At 46.5% G+C, this 21401-nt stretch overlaps 1 protein-coding gene and 1 long non-coding RNA gene across 4 annotated transcripts in view; one reads left to right on the top strand and one right to left on the bottom strand.

Moving 5' to 3' along the window:
* The window catches only part of LOC134909157 (glypican-5-like), a 437429-nt gene that overhangs the window by 81107 nt on the left and 334921 nt on the right, over positions 1 to 21401 (bottom strand). The window lies entirely within an intron of this gene.
* Positions 1 to 21401, top strand: part of LOC134909158 (uncharacterized) — a 155751-nt gene that overhangs the window by 56630 nt on the left and 77720 nt on the right. The window contains exon 2 of the long non-coding RNA XR_010175859.1: positions 780 to 872. This is a non-coding gene — a long non-coding RNA (uncharacterized LOC134909158). The remainder of the gene's footprint in view (positions 1 to 779; positions 873 to 21401) is intronic.

Below are 21401 nucleotides of genomic sequence, written 5' to 3'. Positions count from 1 at the left end.
GGGGGTGCCCTGGGGCACCTAAGACAGGGGGGCCTGGGGGAAGAGGGGTGTATATTATGCATACCTCCCAACATGATCCATTCAGGAGGGACAAAATGCTCTGCTCATGGACTTCCCCATTCACCTGTGTTGAACAATTTAATTAATAAAGGTATTTCACCACAGGTGAGGAGGAGAATGTGGGATCCCTGGGTCACTTACAGCTCTCTCCCCCTTCTATCTACTCTGGGTTGTAGCTCCATCAGTAGCACATGAAACCTGATACTCCTGCATCTCTCACTGCACTGCATACTGTCCTTCTTGCATTCTGGCTGTCTGGTTCTGCTGCTGCACAAAAGGGAGAGCTAGTGATGTCAGTGTACTTCGGTCGGGGGACCCCTGACAGAGTGGGGCCTAGGGTACAGTATCTCCTACATTATCCCCCCCTATCTGACTATGTCTCCTTGAATTTGCAATGACTCCTCTAGGGGCTCCACTTTCCTCCAACAACCACAAACACATACTGGTAGGTTAATTTGATTTTTCTAAAATTAACATTAATGTGCATGTGTGCGCACTTGTATGTTAGGGAATGTAGACTGCCAGCTGCACAGGGGCAGTGACTGCTATAAATGGCAAATAGTCTCTGTACATCTCTGTGTACATCTGTGGCACAATATAAAAAAATTATAGCGATAATAAATCTGCTTCTGCCTTTAAAAAGGGAGATATATTTTGAGAAATACTATATTTTGTTCATGCTTTGAAACAAACCTATGTTTTTTCTATTTCTTTTACAGTATAACCACAGAAAGAACACCTGCAAGTTTCAATACATAAGGAAGTGGTCACAGGAGCTGATGCAGAATAAATGACTCTAAAAAAAGCATCAGGTAAAAATACTGTGTTTCTGCATATATGCAGAGCTGACATTGTATCCGGCTCTGCATCAGTACCTGTCCTGCCCTGTAGCGCGTGTGCGCTTCAGGCCTGTTTGCATGTTTCTGCAGGTGCGCCTGAGCCACATTTGCATGAACACGCCCCTTACTCAGCCTGCATCAGACCGCCTCCTTCCTCCCGCGTTTCACCTCCAGCTGTAAAGTCGTGTAGCTGTACACAGGTCTGCTTTCATGCAATTATACAGTAGTTGCTGGCACTTAAATCTAATTTGTACGTTGTTGCATCTTGGATGGATTGGGTACAGGGTCAGGTGGTCCGTAGAGTTACAGGGAAACCCCCGGTGGTCCTCACTGTCAGGAGGTCTGTCCCCTCCTCTATGGATCAGGTTTACATTATACATATGCTACATTATACTGCACAGGACTACACTGCATTGCTGTAATTAATCTGGTACATTATCTTGCATGCTCTAGCAGTATTTGGGATATAGTCACGTTACTGGTGGTCGAGATCCCGGCAGTCAGTATACCAATGCCGGGATCCCGACCGCTTGAAATGCTGACTGTTGGAATGCTGACGCACAGATACTATTCCCATTCGTGGAAGTTTACGACACCCATAAGTGGGAATAGAGCCTGTGGCAAGCGCAGCAAGCCACCGAGCCCCCTGCCGGCATTCTAGCGGCCGAGATCCCGGCGTCGGGATGCTGACCGCCAGTCATGTGATCCCAACCCCAGTATTTACTATATATACAGTACCACATGGTCTTAATTTAGTGTGTGAATTCTTTATAATGCCTGTAGTAGTTACACTGCTTGTAACATACATAATGGCTGTATTCTCAGAGACACTTCAGGTATTAAATGGTATTCTGGCTGGCGGGATGCTGCTGTTGGGATCCTGACAGCCGATATCCCGTCAGCCAGTATATCATACTGAATCCGATAAGTTGTGTTGTACAATTCTGTTACATACTTACTGTATTACATTTTGACCAAAACAAACTAGCATTTCTCGCACTGGTTTGGGAACTGGCACCAATAAGCCTGAGTCTGCAATCTGTATAACTGATTGATGTGAAACCAGGCATTTCCTGAGTTTTGCATACCCACAATGTTATTTTGAGATTTGCTTTGTAATGAATATTAAAAAAAAAAAATTATGCCATTGACCTCTAGTTTATTGCTCTGCACATCATGGACAATCTCCAATTCTATTTTTGTCAGACGGTGAGTTAAATAGATACACTGTACTGTACACACGCCACTGTTAGGAAATCATCTGGTGTGTGAATAATAACATAAACACATAGCTGCTGTTTTTTCATACAATTAAATTGAAGGTTTCCCTCACTGTGGCTTCAAGTTATGATTAACCTACAGTTACATGTCCATTAACTGTCCATCGCATAGATGAATGCAATAGATTTCCCATCATAAGACCAATGATTTGAAGAGACCAATACAGAAGCAGATTAGTCAATGGTTACATAACACAGCACAAGGCAGAGAACACTGAGAGTAAGTAACAGTACATTATTATATCCACACAATGGCCGACACATCGCTTTACTCCCATCCGAACCCATCCCATGGCAGGGCAATAAAAGCAGGTCACAGACAAGACTCATTATAGCAATAACCCTTCGTGATAATGTGAAATGTATAATTGAATCACCAGCAGATAAAACTGTGAGAATAGAGAACAGGCATGGGCCAAATCAGGCTTTCATCAGTATTCTATGAATGGTGGACCTGTTACAGGCAAAATGTGACGCTCAGATATCAACCCAGTTGGTGCATTTCTATTGTGTGCTGGGCCACACACTCTTACAGTAGGGGATGCCTTTGTCATTCCGGTGGTTGGGTTGCCGGCGGTCGTGCCACCGCCAGAATCCTGACACTACTTAGAAACCCCTGCGCCGAAACAGCGACAGCCGATATCTTCAAGGTATCAGGACACAGGTTAGGGACAGGGCACGGGGAGAGGAGGGTTGGGCACTGGGGGGTGGTTAGCCATAACCGCAATGCCACCCCCAAAGGGTTAGTTATAGATGTCACCCCAGGAGGGTTAAGGTTACAGTATGGTAAGGGACTGAGTAGGGGTAGAATACTTACCCTGTCCTGTGTCGGGATCGTCAGTGTCGGTCATGTGACCACCGGCATCCCGGCTGCTGGGATAACATACCCACATTATCATCAGAGGATGTAAGCTTTAATGTAAAATCTGCACCAAAGCATCCTCAAATTTAAGAGATATAACCTGTATTACTATTTTACTTATGTTCATTACAGGCCATCAGATAACATAAAAGAATAGCATTAACGCACCAGTGCATTTCAATGCAGCCACAGTGTTATCAGTCAAAAACATTTCTCTTACGTCCTAGAGGATGCTGGGGTCCACATTAGTACCATGGGTTATAGACGGGTCCACTAGGAGCCACTGGCATTTTAAGAGTTTGAGAGTGTGGGCTGGCTCCTCCCTCTATGCTCCGCCTACCAGACTCAGTTTAGAAAATGTGCCTGGAGGAGCCGGTCATAGCTAGGGGACCTCTCCAGCGTTTCTCTAGTAAAAGTTTTCTTAGAGTTTATTATTTTACAGGGAGGCTGCTGGCAACAGCCTCCCTGCTTCGTGGGACTAAGGGAGGGATTAGTGTCCGCCCTGCGGGGTCTGAGCCACTATCTCCGCTGACAGGACACTGAGCTCCTGAAGGTGCTGATCGTTAGCCGCTCCAGGCAACCGCTCACTCCCGCAGCATGCCGCCAACCCCTAACAGAGCTAGAAGACTTCAGTGGCGAGTGAGTCACCGGCCCCCCTGGCAAGCAGGGAGCCGGTGTGAAGATGGCGGTAACAGGGTAGGGAGCGCAGTACTAACTGCGCTCCGGGCTCAGTGGTACATAGTGCGGCGCTGTGAGGGGCGCCCTGAGCCAGCGCCTATACCCTACACTGGTCAGCAAGCCTGTCAGGGTTCCCGGATCGCTGCCAGCAGAAATCCTCAGGCCAGCATAATATAATGAAGAGCGGGAAGCAGCGCCATGTTCGGGGGGCAGAGCTTCTCCTCAGAGTGGACCCAGCAGCGTTCAGCGCCATTTTCCTGCCTGCAGTTCCTGTATAACAGACGCTGACAGGGAGAGCTGTCCCTCCAAGCAACTCCAGCTATCCTGTGCAGTACCAGGGGGTTGTAGAAGGAGGGGGGGGGGGGGGGGGCTGTGTGAAGTCTGTGTAGTCTATTAAGATACACAGACAGCACTGGTAGTTTTATTATTTCTACCTCAAAGAGCGCTGTATGTGGGTTGGCTCCAATCTCTGTGTCTCTCTGTGGCATACTTGGGGGGAAACTGTGTCTGACATTTCCGTGTGTGTGTGTGTGTGTGTGTGTATGTGTGTGTGTGGTTGTTTAATATCTCACATAGCCATATCTAGGGACTCTGTGTCATATGCTGCAGAAGAGGTTTCCTCTCAGGAAGGATCCATTACATGCACACAGGATTGTAATGCTTTGTCTCAGATCCCTATTGTTGAGCCTGAGTGGTTAACTTCTATCAAAGGAATGATCTCTCAGATCTCTACTAGAGTAGCTAATACTAAGACTGAAACTCAGGTATTAAAGAACTCTATGGCAGTTTAGTCAGACTCTGTCCCTATTCCTGCAAAATCCTCTAGCATGTTCCCACAGAAACGTGCACTTGCCCAAATTATGCAAGATGACACGGATACCGATTCTGATACTGCAGACGGTGATGGGGATGTGCTGAGGGGGGCGGCATCCCTTGCTAAGGGGGTGCAGCTCGTAATTGAGGCCATTAGAGATGTGTTAAACATAAATGACACAACACCTGAGCAGGTTGAGGAGGCTTACTTCACTGACAATAAGAAAGCCTCGCTAACCTTCCCTGCTTCTAGAGAATTAAGCGCTGTATTTGAGAAATCCTGGGAAAACCCGGAGAAAAAAATTACAAATCCCAAAAAGGGTTCTGGTTGCTTTTCCCTTCCCCGAGGAAGATATGAAAAAATGGGAAAACCCACCCATTGTTGATGCATCTGTCTCTAGACTGTCTGAAAAGGTGGTTTTACCTGTACCTGGATCTACCGCGTTAAAAGAACCGACTGATTGTAAGATTGACACTACGCTCAAATCCATTTACACTGCTTCAGGAGTGACGTTAAGGCCCCCTATTGCCTGTGCAGGGATTTCTAAAGCCATAGTAAAGTGGTCAGGCACATTACTAGAGGATTTGGATACAATGGATAGAAGTGACATTGAATTGTTTTTACGTAACATACAGGATTCTGCGGGGTTCATGGTGGAATCCATGAAAGACCTTGGTACGCTGACTGCACGGATATCTTCCATGTTGGTCTCAGCCCGCAGGGGACTCTGGCTACGCCAATGGTCTGCAGACGCGGAATCCAGGAGAAGTGTGGAGAACCTACCCTACACAGGTCAGGCTCTATTTGGGGAAGCATTGCATGCGTGGATTTCCACGGCAACCGCGGGTAAGTCACCTTTCCTTCCCTCTGCTACACCTTCTACGAAGAAACCATTTTCTTCAGCTGTGCCGCAGTCATTTCGGGCCACTAGGACAAAAAAGTCCAAGCCTCCTACCACTTTCCTTAGAGGTGGTCGGGCAAAATCCAAAAAGCCTGCACCCGCGGGCTCCCAGGACCAGAGACCTGCTTCTGGTTCCTCAAATTCCTCAGCATGATGGTAGACCACAAAGCCTGGAGGACGGTCTGGTGGGTGCGAGGCTCAGATGTTTCAGCCACGTCTGGGTGTCATCCGGCCTGGATCCCTGGGTACAGGATATTGTGTCCCAGGGGTACAGGCTGGAGTTTCAAGAACTCCCGCCTCACCGATTCTTCAAATCAGGCTTGCCAGCTTTGCTGACAGACAGGGCTATCCTACAGGAAGCCATCCTAAAATTGGAAAAGTCACAGGTCATTGTCCCAGTTCCTCCTCATATGCAAAACAAGGGTTATTATTCAAACCTTTTTGTGGTACCGAAATCGGATGGTTCGGTTAGACCAATTTTGAACTTGAAATCGTTGAACCCTTACCTGAAGGTGTTCAAATTCAAAATGAGGGAGGAGCCAGCCCACACTCTCAAACTCTTAAAGTGCCAGTGGCTCCTAGTGGACCCGTCTATGGGGGTAATTCCGACCCGATCGCTCACTGCAGTTTGTCGCAGCGATCAGGTCGGAACTGCGCATGCGCCGGCACCACTTGGTGGGAGGGTGCTGAACGGCAACGTAAAGCCGCCGTTTAGGGGGGAGCGGTCCGGCCAACGCAGGCGTGGCCGGACCGTTAAATTTAGCACAGCTACGATCAACTCAGAATGACCCCCTACACCCCATGGTACTAATGTGGACCCCAGCATCCTCTACGGACTACGAAAAAAGGATTTACCAGTAGGTAATTAAAATCCTATTATCTGGAAAGTTTCATTGGGACAGTCCCAATTTGAGGGGACTGTCCCATAATCCGCCCCAATTTGTGGAGTGGGGATTAGGAGTTATTCCATTGTATGTTATTCCATGTCCCTAGCATGCCAAGGTCACACCCCAACTCGATTACAAGCTCCCCAATGTTGGCCGGTAGGGATGGATATGATTTGGCATGTTTGCCATTGGTGTCACATTATCCTACCAGTTGTGCAATGCAGATACTAATATTCCAACGTTTCATATAACATTTCCGCTTAGCCTCCCTGGCACAAAAGCTAAAGACCCTTCTAGTAAGAAATGCTCAGAGGCAATGGGTATGGTAACTTGCTTACCAAATGTGTACTCTCCCTAGCTGTTGCACTCTTCCATTTATTCTGGCCCAAAGTAATTGAATAGTAGCCAGTTAATTATAGTAATTAAAGTATTTTGAAAAATATTTGTCTTAAAACAAATGTCCACAAGTTAAACTGTTTTCCAATAAGGAAAAGCGCTAAGTGACAATCAGATTGGGAATTATGGAATATGAAATATTACATTAGAGAAAGTCACAAAAAGTTCATACATACACTAGGAAATATTCTCTGAGGGTGTGTGGATGAAATTGCAGACTATACAGAGTTGTCTTGCATGCTTTTAAATGGTTCTTTTAGCACCTAGTATAAGGCTGATGCAAGTGTCCGGATGATGATGGTAAATATAACTCAGTTGGTTCTGAGCAAGCAATGTGGGAGCAATGACACAACTTGCATTTCACTCTACATAGCTCAATATGGACAGGGATAATCTGCCTAATAACCAAGTGTTACACAGTATGGAGGTTGCTTAATTGAGCAACTGCCAATCTGTGTATCATCGTTCTGAGAGGCATTTATGGGATCAGTAGCTGGAAGGTATGCTGATCCTTGCAGTGCGATATTGGAGGCTCATGCGTTGCCTCCATGTGAGTTCTCAATTTAGATATACATAAATGTATGATCCCAAAGTGTTGCTATTATCAGAGACGCCTTGCCGTGTCTGGTGGCTTACCATATCTATGTAACTGAGATTCCTGCATTACTATTATTATGTAGGATGTATGTCTCTGTATGTCTCTTATGATCGTCCATTGGAGCGTGCTGGGGGAATTTCTTTTTTCTTGTGTTGGGTAGCAATCAAGTTCCTTTGAAACAGAATGGGAAATGCTTATCCTGTCAATGTTGCATGCTACGTTTCCCTGCATAGCAGTCTGGCTGCCACCTCCGGGAGAGGGCAGCCAGCACGGCACAGCAGGGGGCGGGCGTGACATGACATAGGGGATGTGGCAGGAGTGTGGCTATGCTGTTGAGGCAGCACAGGGGGCGTGGCACTTGCGTCACCATGGCCACGCCCCCGCTATACAGTTCCACTATTACAAGCATTGTACAGCAAATCGCGTCATAGGGTTCCCTCAGACTGCCCACTTGTTCTCTGTAAGTGGGTGGCCTGGGGGGTGCGGGGGAGCTGCGGCGCTGCAGAAGACTTGCCCGCCTTTCCAGGAGGGCAGGAGTGGCACCCAATTTTCGGGAGCCTCACGGCCATTCCAGGAGGGTAGGCAAGTATACTGCCTAGTATTGTTCTAGGTCAGCAACTGAATTATGCTTTTGTGATAATTAAAGCTTTGTGTGTTGCTTATCTGGTAAATACAAGCCCTGTTTACACTATACATTTTTCTTCTTTAAGAAAAGTAGCCTCAAATGAAAAATGTGTTCCTTTTATTTTCCAATTTCCATTTATTGATGTTTGATTCAAAGTAAAGACATGCCCCTTAATATCCAATGCATAGACTATCCAAATTTTGAGTCTTTGATTCCATGCTCTTTGCTCTCTTAAAATAGCTGAAAACTATACGTAGAAGCATGAAGGGGGCTCAATGTTTTACATCAGTTGATGTTTTGTCATGCCAAAGAAAATGCTGCAGTGTGAGGCTCAGTGAGCGAGGGACTATCCAGCCCCCTGGCCTCGTCTCTTCTTATAAAGAAAACTGCTAAACATGCTAATCCTCAGAGATACAAAGATGGTAATGTCCTTGAATTGAGTCTACAATTTCAAGAACAGGATAGGCCGGCCTGGAAACTGCCAGTTTTCTGTGTGTGTGTGAGAATTGTCCACAAGCTCCCTGCAGCGCTGGAGTGACTCAGACCACAATTGATTAATGAAACCCTTAACGCTAGTGCTCCTGATTTATCTCCTACATGTGTATGAAGGGTAGAGATTTGGCTTTCCTGCATGGTTAGTGTTGCACTTCCAAGCCCCCATTAGAAACACTCTGTTATAGTTCTATATTTTTGCCTAGAGTAAAAACCTAATAAAATTTGATATTAATATTTGAATCCTAAAGGTCAGTTCTCTTCTAACAGTCTTAATCTGTTTGCTGGAGACTCACGACGGCTATAGCTCGAAGGCTGTTTCATGTAAAAAGCCGCCACAGCCCACCAGCTCTTGAAGGGCGCCATCCCGACAAAGGCCTCAAATCTCCTTGTGTTCTATAACCTGTAACCTTCCCTAAATTACCAGTGAACACAAGGCCAAGGCCAGCCGCTCAGCACCAGTACAACAATTACCTTTTCATCTGCAGGAGGAAATGCTGTTGTCTCGCTCCAATGAATGTTAATTCTCCACCAAACTCTTGGAATAATTATTTGTGTCTCGATACCCAGTTTAGCAAGGATCATTTCACCTCAAGATCAACTGCATCAGATTTAACCAACTGACAGCTCTACTCCAACCTCGACCAACAACAAAAGAAGCTGCGATGATGAGCTGACATTATCTAGACAGAAGATACACTGGAACCGCAGACCTTGTTGTCACCGGCATCCGTTCTCTCTTCCCTCATTGCAGTATTTATGGCAGGGCACTGTTCGGATCTGACTAGCTGATTTTGGCCTGTAAAACTGCTGAGGTTGAACTGTAGATTGCTGCTCTTGATATATTACTCATGCAGTACAGTTTGTTAATTTAATCGCTCAATTACTATGCATTTTGGAGTTTAAAGGTAACCGATCCATACAAATTCAACACAGAGCCTATTTTTTATGTTCGCTGTTTAAAACGTGTCATAGTGAATATGTAAATTGATGGTGTTTATTTATTGGGCTGCTTAACCCATCAATGCAGAAAAATAAACCATCTTCCTAATGCCACTGTGTTTCTTACATGTCCTTTATCCCACGGAGAAAAGGATTTACCCAAAAGAATGTATAGTCTTTATAATGCATCCATTAACTCCTAACTATCCGCAGATGTATTCACCTGGATAATCTGACCAGTTCTCACATTTTTGGTTTGCATTTTTTAAAAGCCATAATATAGTTTGCTCAGGAAAACCAGTCAGAGACATTACAAGAGTATTCCTGCAAAATATGGATACAATAGCAGGGGCAGCAAAACTGTAGGCCCTAGATTAAAGGTAGGCTTAAGGGTTATACTTCATATGAGAGGAGATAGAAATTTTGACTTGAATTTTTGATGGTTATTCCTTGTATCCATTATCCTATAACCTAATGGACAGAGTTGGTTGGAAATTGTGTCCAACTAGGAAACACAAAATGTGCTTGCAATATAGGAGTATTTGGTTTTCTCCCTGGGGTCACAGTCATTGCATGACACCAGGTGACACCATTGTACTTGCTATTTACAGTAAACCAATATGACAACATTTCACAAAAAGTGTCTGTTGCGGACTCCTTTATTTTGTTTTGTTCTGAAATCATCTGAAGACCTCCCTAAAGCTGGGTACCCACCTTTGTGGATTTGGTGAAACACTTCTGGTCAGCCGAGTAGTGTGTACCCAGCTTGACTGCCCCTGTGAGGGATCTGCTCACAATACCGGAAGTCAGGATGCTGGCAGTTGGAATGCTGACGCCGGAATCCTGACATGGTCAGAAGACCGGAGCTGGAACCCCGTCATACATCACAATGCCGACACCAAAATCCTAACAGCCAGCATCCCAATCGTAAGCATGCCGGGCCAGGTTAGGATCAGGCTGCAGGGGTTAGGGGGGGGGGGGAGGGGTTAGGTTTAAGCTGTGGGGTGGAGGGTTAGGCTGCAGGGGGTGGGTGGAGAGGTTAGGGTTAGGCACCACAGGGAAAGGTTAGGGTCAGGCTGCGGGAGGTGTGTGTGTGTGTGTGTGTGGGGGGGGGGGGGGGGGTTAGGGTAGTTAGTGTTAGTATACTTGCCGAACAGGTTTCTGGATTTTGCATGTCAGGATGGCGCTGTTGGTAATTGTGACCGCCGGCATCTCAAGCTCCGGGTTCCTGATAATAACCCCCATGTGACCCCGTACACACTGGCCTAGACACAGCTCAGTGTGTACAGTTTTCTATGGGATTGAGAGGTGTAAACATAACAAACAGCACATAAGATGCAACCTCCCGATGAGAACGTTGCAGCAGTGATGAAAGAGCTTTTTCTTTTTTTTTATTGGCTATTGCTCCTGCATACACTGGCGATTGTGTACACGAGTACCCAGCTTTATACTGTAGATATCATGCATTTGTCTCTTCTATGTGAGCTATGGCATGGGTAACCCAAGCTTGTGCTCTCCCTGATGTAGTGGCAGCCAGTCCATGCTGTTTAATCTGGGCTGGCTGAAGTTTTCTGGGGTGAAGCATTACAACTATTTGCTTTTTTAAATGTGCAGAGCATCCAAAGATGGCTTTAGCCATTGTAGCCTCTACAGTATGTTACATTTGAGCAAATTTTAAGTTCAGATCCCTTTCCAGTGACCTAAGTTTACACATGAACGGGCTTGTTAGCTGTGAATTGCTCATATTGCTGGAACGCCTGACCCCCTGGCTGCCGGTACTGTATGTCTGAGAAAATCAGTGCTTAGGATCTGTGTTTTTGCTGTGGCTCCGGATTACTAGATACAAGACAAAAAATATTCTATAGTGCTTGGAGTGCTCCTGGAAATGTGCTTTTCTCCCAGAGTATAACATGGCAGAAGCAAAATGAGTCCCATCTAAAGTATAGGAGCAGCCGTAATCTCCACCAGCTCAAACTTAGTACACACATCATGACCTGCTGAAGAATGGATATATGTGTGTAAATTTCCATAATCATAATGATCCTGGAAATGAACCCTGCCCCTCTATCTCCCCCTCATGGCTACGCCTCTGCACATGCTCCTATCTAGCTATGGAAACAAGATGGGCCTGATGGGCCATGGGCCTGAATCAGAAAGCAAACCCCATCTTGACTGTGTCTGTGAACGCAGCGGTTCTGAAAAAATATACTAATGCTGCAGCAGCGTCTCTAATCTGCAGCTTGCATAAAAAATGCACCATCAGCAACATCCGTCGCAGCATCTACCAGCTGAGCCAACCTATGCTTGCTCAGAACTGAAAATCTAGAACTAATAGAGAATGCAGTATACTCAATTCTTGGCCAGCTACACATCAGAACTCCCACAATTGGGCTGATGGTCAGGGCAATTTCCCTTAACCCCAGACCATACCGGATTGCCAGTGCACATTGGGAAGATTTAATGACCGATGGAACGATCACTGTTCCGTCCTTCATTAATATGCGTGGTGTTGCATGCGATATTGTCCGATTGGTTGTGCATGTATAGCCGCCCAGAAGTTCTCGCATGTGACCCATGGGTGTGTGCAATTGAGCATACGCAACAGACAATATGCACAATGTGTCATTCTCATATGGCAACTCATGCCAATATCAGCCTGATGTGTACCTGACCTTACACTAGATCCACTGGTACCATCCTGTTGCAGCTAAGAACATGTTTTATTATGAAACAAAACACAAATCCCTTCACGCCTCATTTCTAAGTGTGTCTAGAATGATCACGAGTTACTCATAAAAGATGGACATTTCAAATCTTTATTGTCGAAAACAAGTATTGTTCAGCAGTGTTTATTCTATTTGACCTTTCATAGAAGATTATATATATATATATATATATATATATATATATAGTATCTAAGGTTGAAAAAAGACAATTGTCCATCGAGTTCAACCTATTTGTGGTCTCCTATGCACGATTATTTTGTATAAAATTTTGACTGAAGTTGATGACTGCCGTTACGTTTTACCCCTCTTTTTTATAATAACCATAGTGCGTGACTATGCCCCGTAACCCTGGATATCCTTATCCATTAGGAATTTATCTAACCCATTATATATAAAACTTCATGAAATCAGCTGTAAATTTTACCACTGTTAAAACCTCTTTCCTGTCCTGCAAAAATCCCATATTTCCTTTGTGTGATCCAGTCTTCCCCCACACTGGTCACTAATGAGACAGGTTCTAGGACCAAGCACAGAGTGGGATTAGAAGGCTACAGAAATGATGGATTATGGGAATACATTAGACATGACAATATAAGAAAGGTCTCTGAATCGGTGATAGATTAGAATATAGGTATCTTTGTATAATACCTTGTGTAATTTCTAGGCTGACAAACAATAGATGTGGTATAAGAGTTCCCTGCTATTCAGTGATTAATTCACCAGATGTTAAACAATGGATTGTTCCCACTGATCCAGCAACATCTGTTCTACAAAGAGACCCCAGACAGTTTAGCTCCAGCCAGGGAATCGCCACACCTGCTTTACTATTGGAGTCTCAATGGTAATCTTAATTTCACCTCTTCTGAATTGATACATATTACAGTACTGAGTTGGGAATACTTACATTACAATTATTCACATTACATTGTTTCCTCCTAAAGATGAGAAATCTATCTTCTCCAGTTTCCAGTACACTCCTTTCTGCCTTACTCTAATAGGCAATATACCCAATACTAAGCCATAAGAACAGTGATTTATTAGGTTTAAGCCCACTTCCTCCATTGTATATTGAGCTACTCAACATGAGAGTGGCTGGGTCCCATTAACACTCAGTAATATGACATAGCACAGGAAGGGTTAATGTCTGGCGTTGTGGCGGTGTGTGGCTTAAACCCCAGCGTGAAGCACTGACGGCCAGATGTAATGCAGTGCGAGACAAACGGAGCTCCAAAATTCCGTCTGAACTCGTACTTTTTTTAAAACGGCAATCATGCCTTGTAAATGTCTGCTACTTTTTTAAAAAAAAACATGGTCAGGATGCAGGCAGAATGAAGGGGGTTTACCCAGGGTTCCTCTCTCCACTGTGTTTATGTCTTATAATGCATGAAATTTAGAGGCTGATTTAGAGCAATTCTGTTTGCAGAGCATAATTTGCACTGTGCATGTGGCAGAAGTTTGGATTAGGAAAGTACGGGTGATGCAGAGCTGTATGAATTTTAGTTGCATTCCCCCTTGCGACTAATGCGGGCCATATATCTACAATCTGCCTATCAGACGTTGATGTTCGGTGATCTGCAGGGGAATCAGTGAAATTCAACATGTTAAACATCTTGTCTTGCCGATTTTGACCATTTTATGGAATCAGTGACTCGGGGCAGTAAAACATGTTAGACTTCTCTGATCCCCCAACTCTGATCTACCCACAGAGATGTGTAGCATTCTGCATATGGGCGAATATCCTTAATGTTCAGTTTATGATCTATTTGAAATATAGGCCCAGATTTATCGAACCTTGGAGAGTGATAAATTGCACGGTGATAAATTACCAGTGAACCAGCTCCTAACTGTCATTTTTCAAACCCAGCCTGCAACATGGCAGTTAGTAGCTGGTTGGTTGGTACTTTATCACAGTGCAATTCATCACTCTCCATGGAGTATATTTATCAAAGACCTATTGTAGAAGGAGGGTAACCATGCTTTGCATGGTGGAGACAATGGGGGTAATTCAAAGTTGATCGCAGTAGCAAATTTGTTAGCAGTTGGGCGAAACCATGTGCACTGCAGGTGGGGCAGATGTAACATGTGCAGAGAGAGTTAGATTTGGGTGGGTTATTTTGTTTCTGTGCAGGGTAAATACTGGCTGCTTTATTTTTACACTGCACTTTAGATTTAGTTTGAACGCACCCCACCCAAATCTAACTCTCTCTGCACATGTTATATCTGCCTCCCCTGCAGTGCACATGCGGGAATAATTCAGACTTGATCGCTTGCAAGGGTTTTTTTTTTGCACTGCTGCGCACAGAAAGTCGCCGGCCATAGGGGAGTGTATTTTCGCTTTGCAAGTGTGCGATCGCATGTGTAGCAGAGCTGTACAAACAGATCTTGTGCAGTCTCTCAGTAGCCCAGGACTTACTCAGCCGCTGCGAACACTTCAGCCTGTCTGGGACCGGAATTGCCGTCAGGAACCCTCCCTGCAAACGCATGGATATGCCTGCGTTTTTCCAACCACTCCCAGAAAACGGTCAGTTACTACCCACAAACGGCTTCTTCCTGTCAATCTCCTTGCAATTGCCCGTGCGAATGGATTCTTCGCACAAACCCATTGCTGAGCTGCGATCCCCTTTGTGCCTGTGCGACGTGCCTGCGCATTGCGGTACATACGCATGCGCAGTTCTGACCTGATCGCAGTGCTGCAAAAAACGCTAGCGAGCCATCAGGTCTGAATTACCCCCAGGGCTTTGCCCAACTGCTAACAAATTTGCTGCTGCGATCAACTCTGAATTACCCCCCATATCTCCGAAAAAAAATATTTGACTAAAACATGGTGGAACGGCCCCGGCTGTTAGAGAAAAATAAGATTTTACTTACCGATAAATCTATTTCTCGGAGTCCGTAGTGGATGCTGGGGTTCCTGAAAGGACCAAGGGGAATAGCGGCTCCGCAGGAGACAGGGCACAAAAAGTAAAGCTTTTCCAGATCAGGTGGTGTGCACTGGCTCCTCCCCCTATGACCCTCCTCCAGACTCCAGTTAGGTACTGTGCCCGGACGAGCGTACACAATAAGGGAGGATTTTGAATCCCGGGTAAGACTCATACCAGCCACACCAATCACACCGTACAACTTGTGATCTAAACCCAGTTAACAGTATGATAACAGCGGAGCCTCTGAAAGATGGCTTCCTTCAACAATAACCCGAATTTGTTAACAATAACTATGTACAATTATTGCAGATAATCCGCACTTGGGATGGGCGCCCAGCATCCACTACGGACTCCGAGAAATAGATTTATCGGTAAGTAAAATCTTATTTTCTCTATCGTCCTAGTGGATGCCTGGGTTCCTGAAAGGACCATGGGGATTATACCAAAGCTCCCAAACGGGCGGGAGAGTGCGGATGACTCTGCAGCACCGAATGAGAGAACTCCAGGTCCTCCTTAGCCAGAGTATCAAATTTGTAAAATTTTACAAACGTGTTCTCCCCTGACCACGTAGCTGCTCGGCAAAGTTGTAATGCCGAGACCCCTCGGGCAGCCGCCCAAGATGAGCCCACCTTCCTTGTGGAGTGGGCCTTTACAGATTTAGGCTGTGGCAGGCCTGCCACAGAATGTGCAAGTTGGATTGTGCTACAGATCCAACGAGCAATCGTCTGCTTAGACGCAGGAGCACCCATCTTGTTGGGTGCATACAATATAAACAACGAGTCAGATTTTCTGACTCCAGCTGTCCTTGCAATATATATTTTTAATGCTCTGACAACGTCCAGTAACTTGGAGTCCTCCAAGTCACTTGTAGCCGCAGGCACTACAATAGGCTGGTTCAGATGAAATGCTGACACCACCTTAGGGAGAAAATGCGGACGAGTCCGCAGTTCTGCCCTGTCCGAATGGAAAATCAGATATGGGCTTTTGTAAGATAAAGCTGCCAGTTCTGACACTCTCCTGGCCGAAGCCAGGGCTAGAAGCATGGTCACTTTCCATGTGAGATATTTCAAATCCACCTTTTTTAGTGGTTCAAACCAATGAGATTTTAGAAAGTCCAAAACCACATTGAGATCCCACGGTGCCACTGGAGGCACCACAGGAGGCTGTATATGCAGCACTCCCTTAACAAAGGTCTGGACTTCAGGGACTGAAGCCAATTCTTTTTGAAAGAAAATCGACAGGGCCGAAATTTGAACCTTAATAGATCCCAATTTGAGACCCATAGACAATCCTGATTGCAGGAAATGTAGGAATCGACCCAGTTGAAATTCCTCCGTCGGAGCACTCCGATCTTCGCACCACGCAACATATTTTCGCCAAATTCGGTGATAATGTTGCACGGTTACTTCCTTCCTTGCTTTAATCAAAGTAGGAATGACTTCTTCCGGCATGCCTTTTTCCTTTAGGATCCGGCGTTCAACCGCCATGCCGTCAAACGCAGCCGCGGTAAGTCTTGAAACAGACAGGGACCCTGCTGAAGCAAGTCCCTCCTTAGAGGTAGAGGCCACGGATCTTCCGTGATCATCTCTTGAAGTTCCGGGTACCAAGTCCTTCTTGGCCAATCCGGAACCACTAGTATCGTTCTTACGCCTCTTTGCCGTATAATTCTCAATACTTTTGGTATGAGAGGCAGAGGAGGAAACACATACACCGACTGGTACACCCAAGGCGTTACCAGTGCGTCCACAGCTATTGCCTGCGGATCTCTTGACCTGGCGCAATACCTGTCCAGTTTTTTGTTGAGGCGAGACGCCATCATGTCCACCATTGGTCTTTCCCAACGGGTTACCAGCATGTGGAAGACTTCTGGATGAAGTCCCCACTCTCCCGGGTGAAGATCGTGTCTGCTGAGGAAGTCTGCTTCCCAGTTGTCCACTCCCGGGATGAACACTGCTGACAGTGCTATCACATGATTCTCTGCCCAGCGAAGAATCCTTGCAGCTTCTGCCATTGCACTCCTGCTTCTTGTGCCGCCCTGTCTGTTCACATGGGCGACTGCCGTGATGTTGTCCGACTGGATCAACACCGGTTTTCCCTGAAGCAGAGGTTCTGCCTGGCTTAGAGCATTGTAGATTGCTCTTAGTTCCAGAATGTTTATGTGAAGAGACGTTTCCAGGCTCGTCCATACTCCCTGGAAGTTTCTTCCTTGTGTGACTGCTCCCCAGCCTCTCAGGCTGGCGTCCGTGGTCACCAGGATCCAGTCCTGTATGCCGAATCTGCGGCCCTCCAATAGATGAGCACTCTGCAACCACCACAGAAGAGACACCCTTGTCCTTGGAGACAGGGTTATCCGCAGGTGCATCTGAAGATGCGACCCTGACCATTTGTCCAACAGATCCCTTTGGAAAATTCTTGCGTGGAATCTGCCGAATGGAATTGCTTCGTAAGAAGCCACCATTTTTCCCAGGACTCTTGTGCATTGATGTACAGACACCTTTCCTGGTTTTAGGAGGTTCCTGACAAGCTCGGATAACTCCTTGGCTTTTTCCTCCGGGAGAAAAACCTTTTTCTGAACCGTGTCCAGAATCATCCCTAGGAACAGCAGACGAGTTGTCGGCATTAACTGGGATTTTGGAATATTCAGAATCCACCCGTGCTGTTTTAGCACTTCTTGAGACAGTGCTAATCCCATCTCTAGCTGTTCTCTGGACCTTGCTCTTATTAGGAGATCGTCCAAGTATGGGATAATTAATATGCCTTTTCTTCGAAGAAGAATCATCATCTCGGCCATTACCTTTGTAAAGACCCGAGGTGCCGTGGACAATCCGAACGGCAGCGTCTGAAACTGATAGTGACAGTTTTGTACAACGAACCTGAGGTACCCCTGGTGTGAGGGGTAAATTGGAACGTGGAGATACGCATCCTTGATGTCCAAGGATACCATAAAATCCCCCTCTTCCAGGTTCGCTATCACTGCTCTGAGTGACTCCATTTTGAACTTGAACTTCTTTATGTACAGGTTCAAGGACTTCAGATTTAGAATAGGCCTTACCGAGCCATCCGGCTTCGGTACCACAAAAAGAGTGGAATAATACCCCTTCCCTTGTTGTAGAAGAGGTACCTTGACTATCACCTGCTGAGAGTACAGCTTGTGAATGGCTTCCAAAACCGTCTCCCTTTCGGAGGGGGACGTTGGTAAAGCAGACTTCAGGAAACGGCGAGGTGGATCTGTCTCTAATTCCAACCTGTACCCCTGAGATATTATCTGCAGGATCCAGGGATCTACTTGCGAGTGAGCCCACTGCGCGCTGTAATTTTTGAGACGACCGCCCACCGTCCCCGAGTCCGCTTGAGAAGCCCCAGCGTCATGCTGAGGCTTTTGTAGAAGCCGGGGAGGGCTTCTGTTCCTGGGAAGGAGCTGCCTGTTGCTGTCTCTTCCCTCGACCTCTGCCTCGTGGCAGATATGAATAGCCCTTTGCTCTCTTATTTTTAAAGGAACGAAAGGGCTGCGGTTGAAAAGTCGGTGCCTTTTTCTGTTGGGGAGTGACTTGAGGTAGAAAGGTGGATTTCCCGGCTGTAGCCGTGGCCACCAAATCTGATAGACCGACTCCAAATAACTCCTCCCCTTTATACGGCAAAACTTCCATATGCCGTTTTGAATCCGCATCGCCTGTCCACTGTCGCGTCCATAAAGCTCTTCTGGCCGAAATGGACATAGCACTTACCCGTGATGCCAGTGTGCAGATATCCCTCTGTGCATCACGCATATAAAGAAATGCATCCTTTAATTGTTCTAACGACAGTAAAATATTGTCCCTGTCCAGGGTATCAATATTTTCAATCAGGGACTCTGACCAAACTACCCCAGCACTGCACATCCAGGCAGTCGCTATAGCTGGTCGTAGTATAACACCTGCATGTGTGTATATACTTTTTTGGATATTTTCCATCCTCCTATCTGATGGATCTTTAAGTGCGGCCGTCTCAGGAGAGGGTAACGCCACTTGTTTAGATAAGCGTGTTAGCGCCTTGTCCACCCTAGGAGATGTTTCCCAGCGCTCCCTAACCTCTGGCGGGAAAGGGTATAATGCCAATAATTTCTTTGAAATTTTCAGCTTTTTATCAGGAGCAACCCACGCTTCATTACACACGTCATTTAATTCTTCTGATTCAGGAAAAACTATAGGTAGTTTTTTCACACCCCACATAATACCCTGTTTAGTGGTACCTGTAGTATCAGCTAAATGTAACGCCTCCTTCATTGCCAAAATCATATAACGTGTGGCCCTACTGGAAAATACGGTTGATTCGTCACCGTCACCACTGGAGTCAGTGCCTGTGTCTGGGTCTGTGTCGACCGACTGAGGTAAAGGGCGTTTTACAGCCCCTGACGGTGTTTGAGTCGCCTGGACAGGCACTAATTGATTGTCCGGCCGTCTCATGTCGTCAAACGACTGCTTTAGCGTGTTGACACTATCCCGTAGTTCCATAAATAAAGGCATCCATTCTGGTGTCGACTCCCTAGGGGGTGACATCCTCATATTTGGCAATTGCTCCGCCTCCACACCAATATCGTCCTCATACATGTCGACACACACGTACCGACACACAGCAGACACACAGGGAATGCTCCTAACGAAGACAGGACCCACTAGCCCTTTGGGGAGACAGAGGGAGAGTTTGCCAGCACACACCAAAAGCGCCATATATAACAGGGATAGCCTTATAATAAGTGCTCCCTTATAGCTGCTTTATATATATAAAAATATCGCCATAAATTTGCCCCCCCTCTCTGTTTTACCCTGTTTCTGTAGTGCAGTGCAGGGGAGAGACCTGGGAGCCGTCCTGACCAGCGGAGCTGTGAGAGGAAATGGCGCCGTGTGCTGAGGAGATAGGCCCCGCCCCTTTTTTGGCGGGCTCGTCTCCCGCTATTTAGTGAATCCAGGCAGGGGTTAAATATCTCCATATAGCCTCTGGGGGCTATATGTGAGGTATTTTTAGCCTTTATATAGGTTACATTTGCCTCCCAGGGCGCCCCCCCCCAGCGCCCTGCACCCTCAGTGACTGCGTGTGAAGTGTGCTGAGAGGAAAATGGCGCACAGCTGCAGTGCTGTGCGCTACCTTTAGAAGACTGCAGGAGTCTTCAGCCGCCGATTTTGGACCTCTTCTGACTTCAGCATCTGCAAGGGGGCCGGCGGCGCGGCTCCGGTGACCATCCAGGCTGTACCTGTGATCGTCCCTCTGGAGCTGATGTCCAGTAGCCAAGAAGCCAATCCATCCTGCACGCAGGTGAGTTCACTTCTTCTCCCCTCAGTCCCTCGTTGCAGTGATCCTGTTGCCAGCAGGACTCACTGTAAAATAAAAAACCTAAGCTAAACTTTTTCTAAGCAGCTCTTTAGGAGAGCCACCTAGATTGCACCCTTCTCGGCCGGGCACAAAAATCTAACTGGAGTCTGGAGGAGGGTCATAGGGGGAGGAGCCAGTGCACACCACCTGATCTGGAAAAGCTTTACTTTTTGTGCCCTGTCTCCTGCGGAGCCGCTATTCCCCTTGGTCCTTTCAGGAACCCCAGCATCCACTAGGACGATAGAGAAATGTAATTCGGAAGGCATATTTCTTTATGTATGGTGGCAATGTCCCAAGCTCCGCCCATTTTAGTCAGATATTGGGAACTTAATTACCTCTATTACAGGTGTTAGAGTCCCATATTCCCCTACATACTATTTCCTGTCTACTGATATTCCAGGAGCCTCTAGCCACCAACCCAAGCTAATCCACCACATTTTTTCAGCAGCCACATGCCAAATTGCTGTTGACGGGAAACAGCCTTCCACTCCCTCACTGCAGGCTACCCTCCCCAGGGGTGTAGTATGGTATGCCGGCGGCGGGGCTCCCGGTGACCAGCATACCGGAGCCGGGAGCCTGACCGCCGGCATACCGACAGCGTGGCGAGCGCAAATGAGCCCCTTGCGCGCCACGCTATTTTATTCTCCCTCCAGGGGGGTCGTGGACCCCCACGAGGGAGAATACCTGTCGGTATGCCGGGTGTCGGGATTCCGGCGCCGGTATACTGTGCGCCGGGATCCCGACATTCGGCATACTGAAGACCACCCCTCCCCAGGGTATTGCACATTTGCAAAATGGAATTGTCTCAAGCACCTCTTTGTCTTATCTAAAACATGGGACCCTTGGACCTCTGTTTTTTCGAGTCTAACCCTTTTGTTTAATAGTTTAATTACCTGCCTCTCGGCTCCTCCCATCTAAATCTACACCCCCATCCCCCCTCCTTCTCCTGTGGATTGCCACTCCGCACCCTTGTCTACTAGTCCACCAAAGAATTTGTATTTTTTTTTTTAGCTATTTTGTTGGGCTTGCAATTA

This window comes from Pseudophryne corroboree, chromosome 4, assembly GCF_028390025.1.
Source record: "Pseudophryne corroboree isolate aPseCor3 chromosome 4, aPseCor3.hap2, whole genome shotgun sequence".
Taxonomy (NCBI): domain Eukaryota; kingdom Metazoa; phylum Chordata; class Amphibia; order Anura; family Myobatrachidae; genus Pseudophryne; species Pseudophryne corroboree.
The sequence above is the reverse complement of the archived record's forward strand: the minus strand, read 5'-3'. Positions and strand labels throughout refer to the sequence as shown.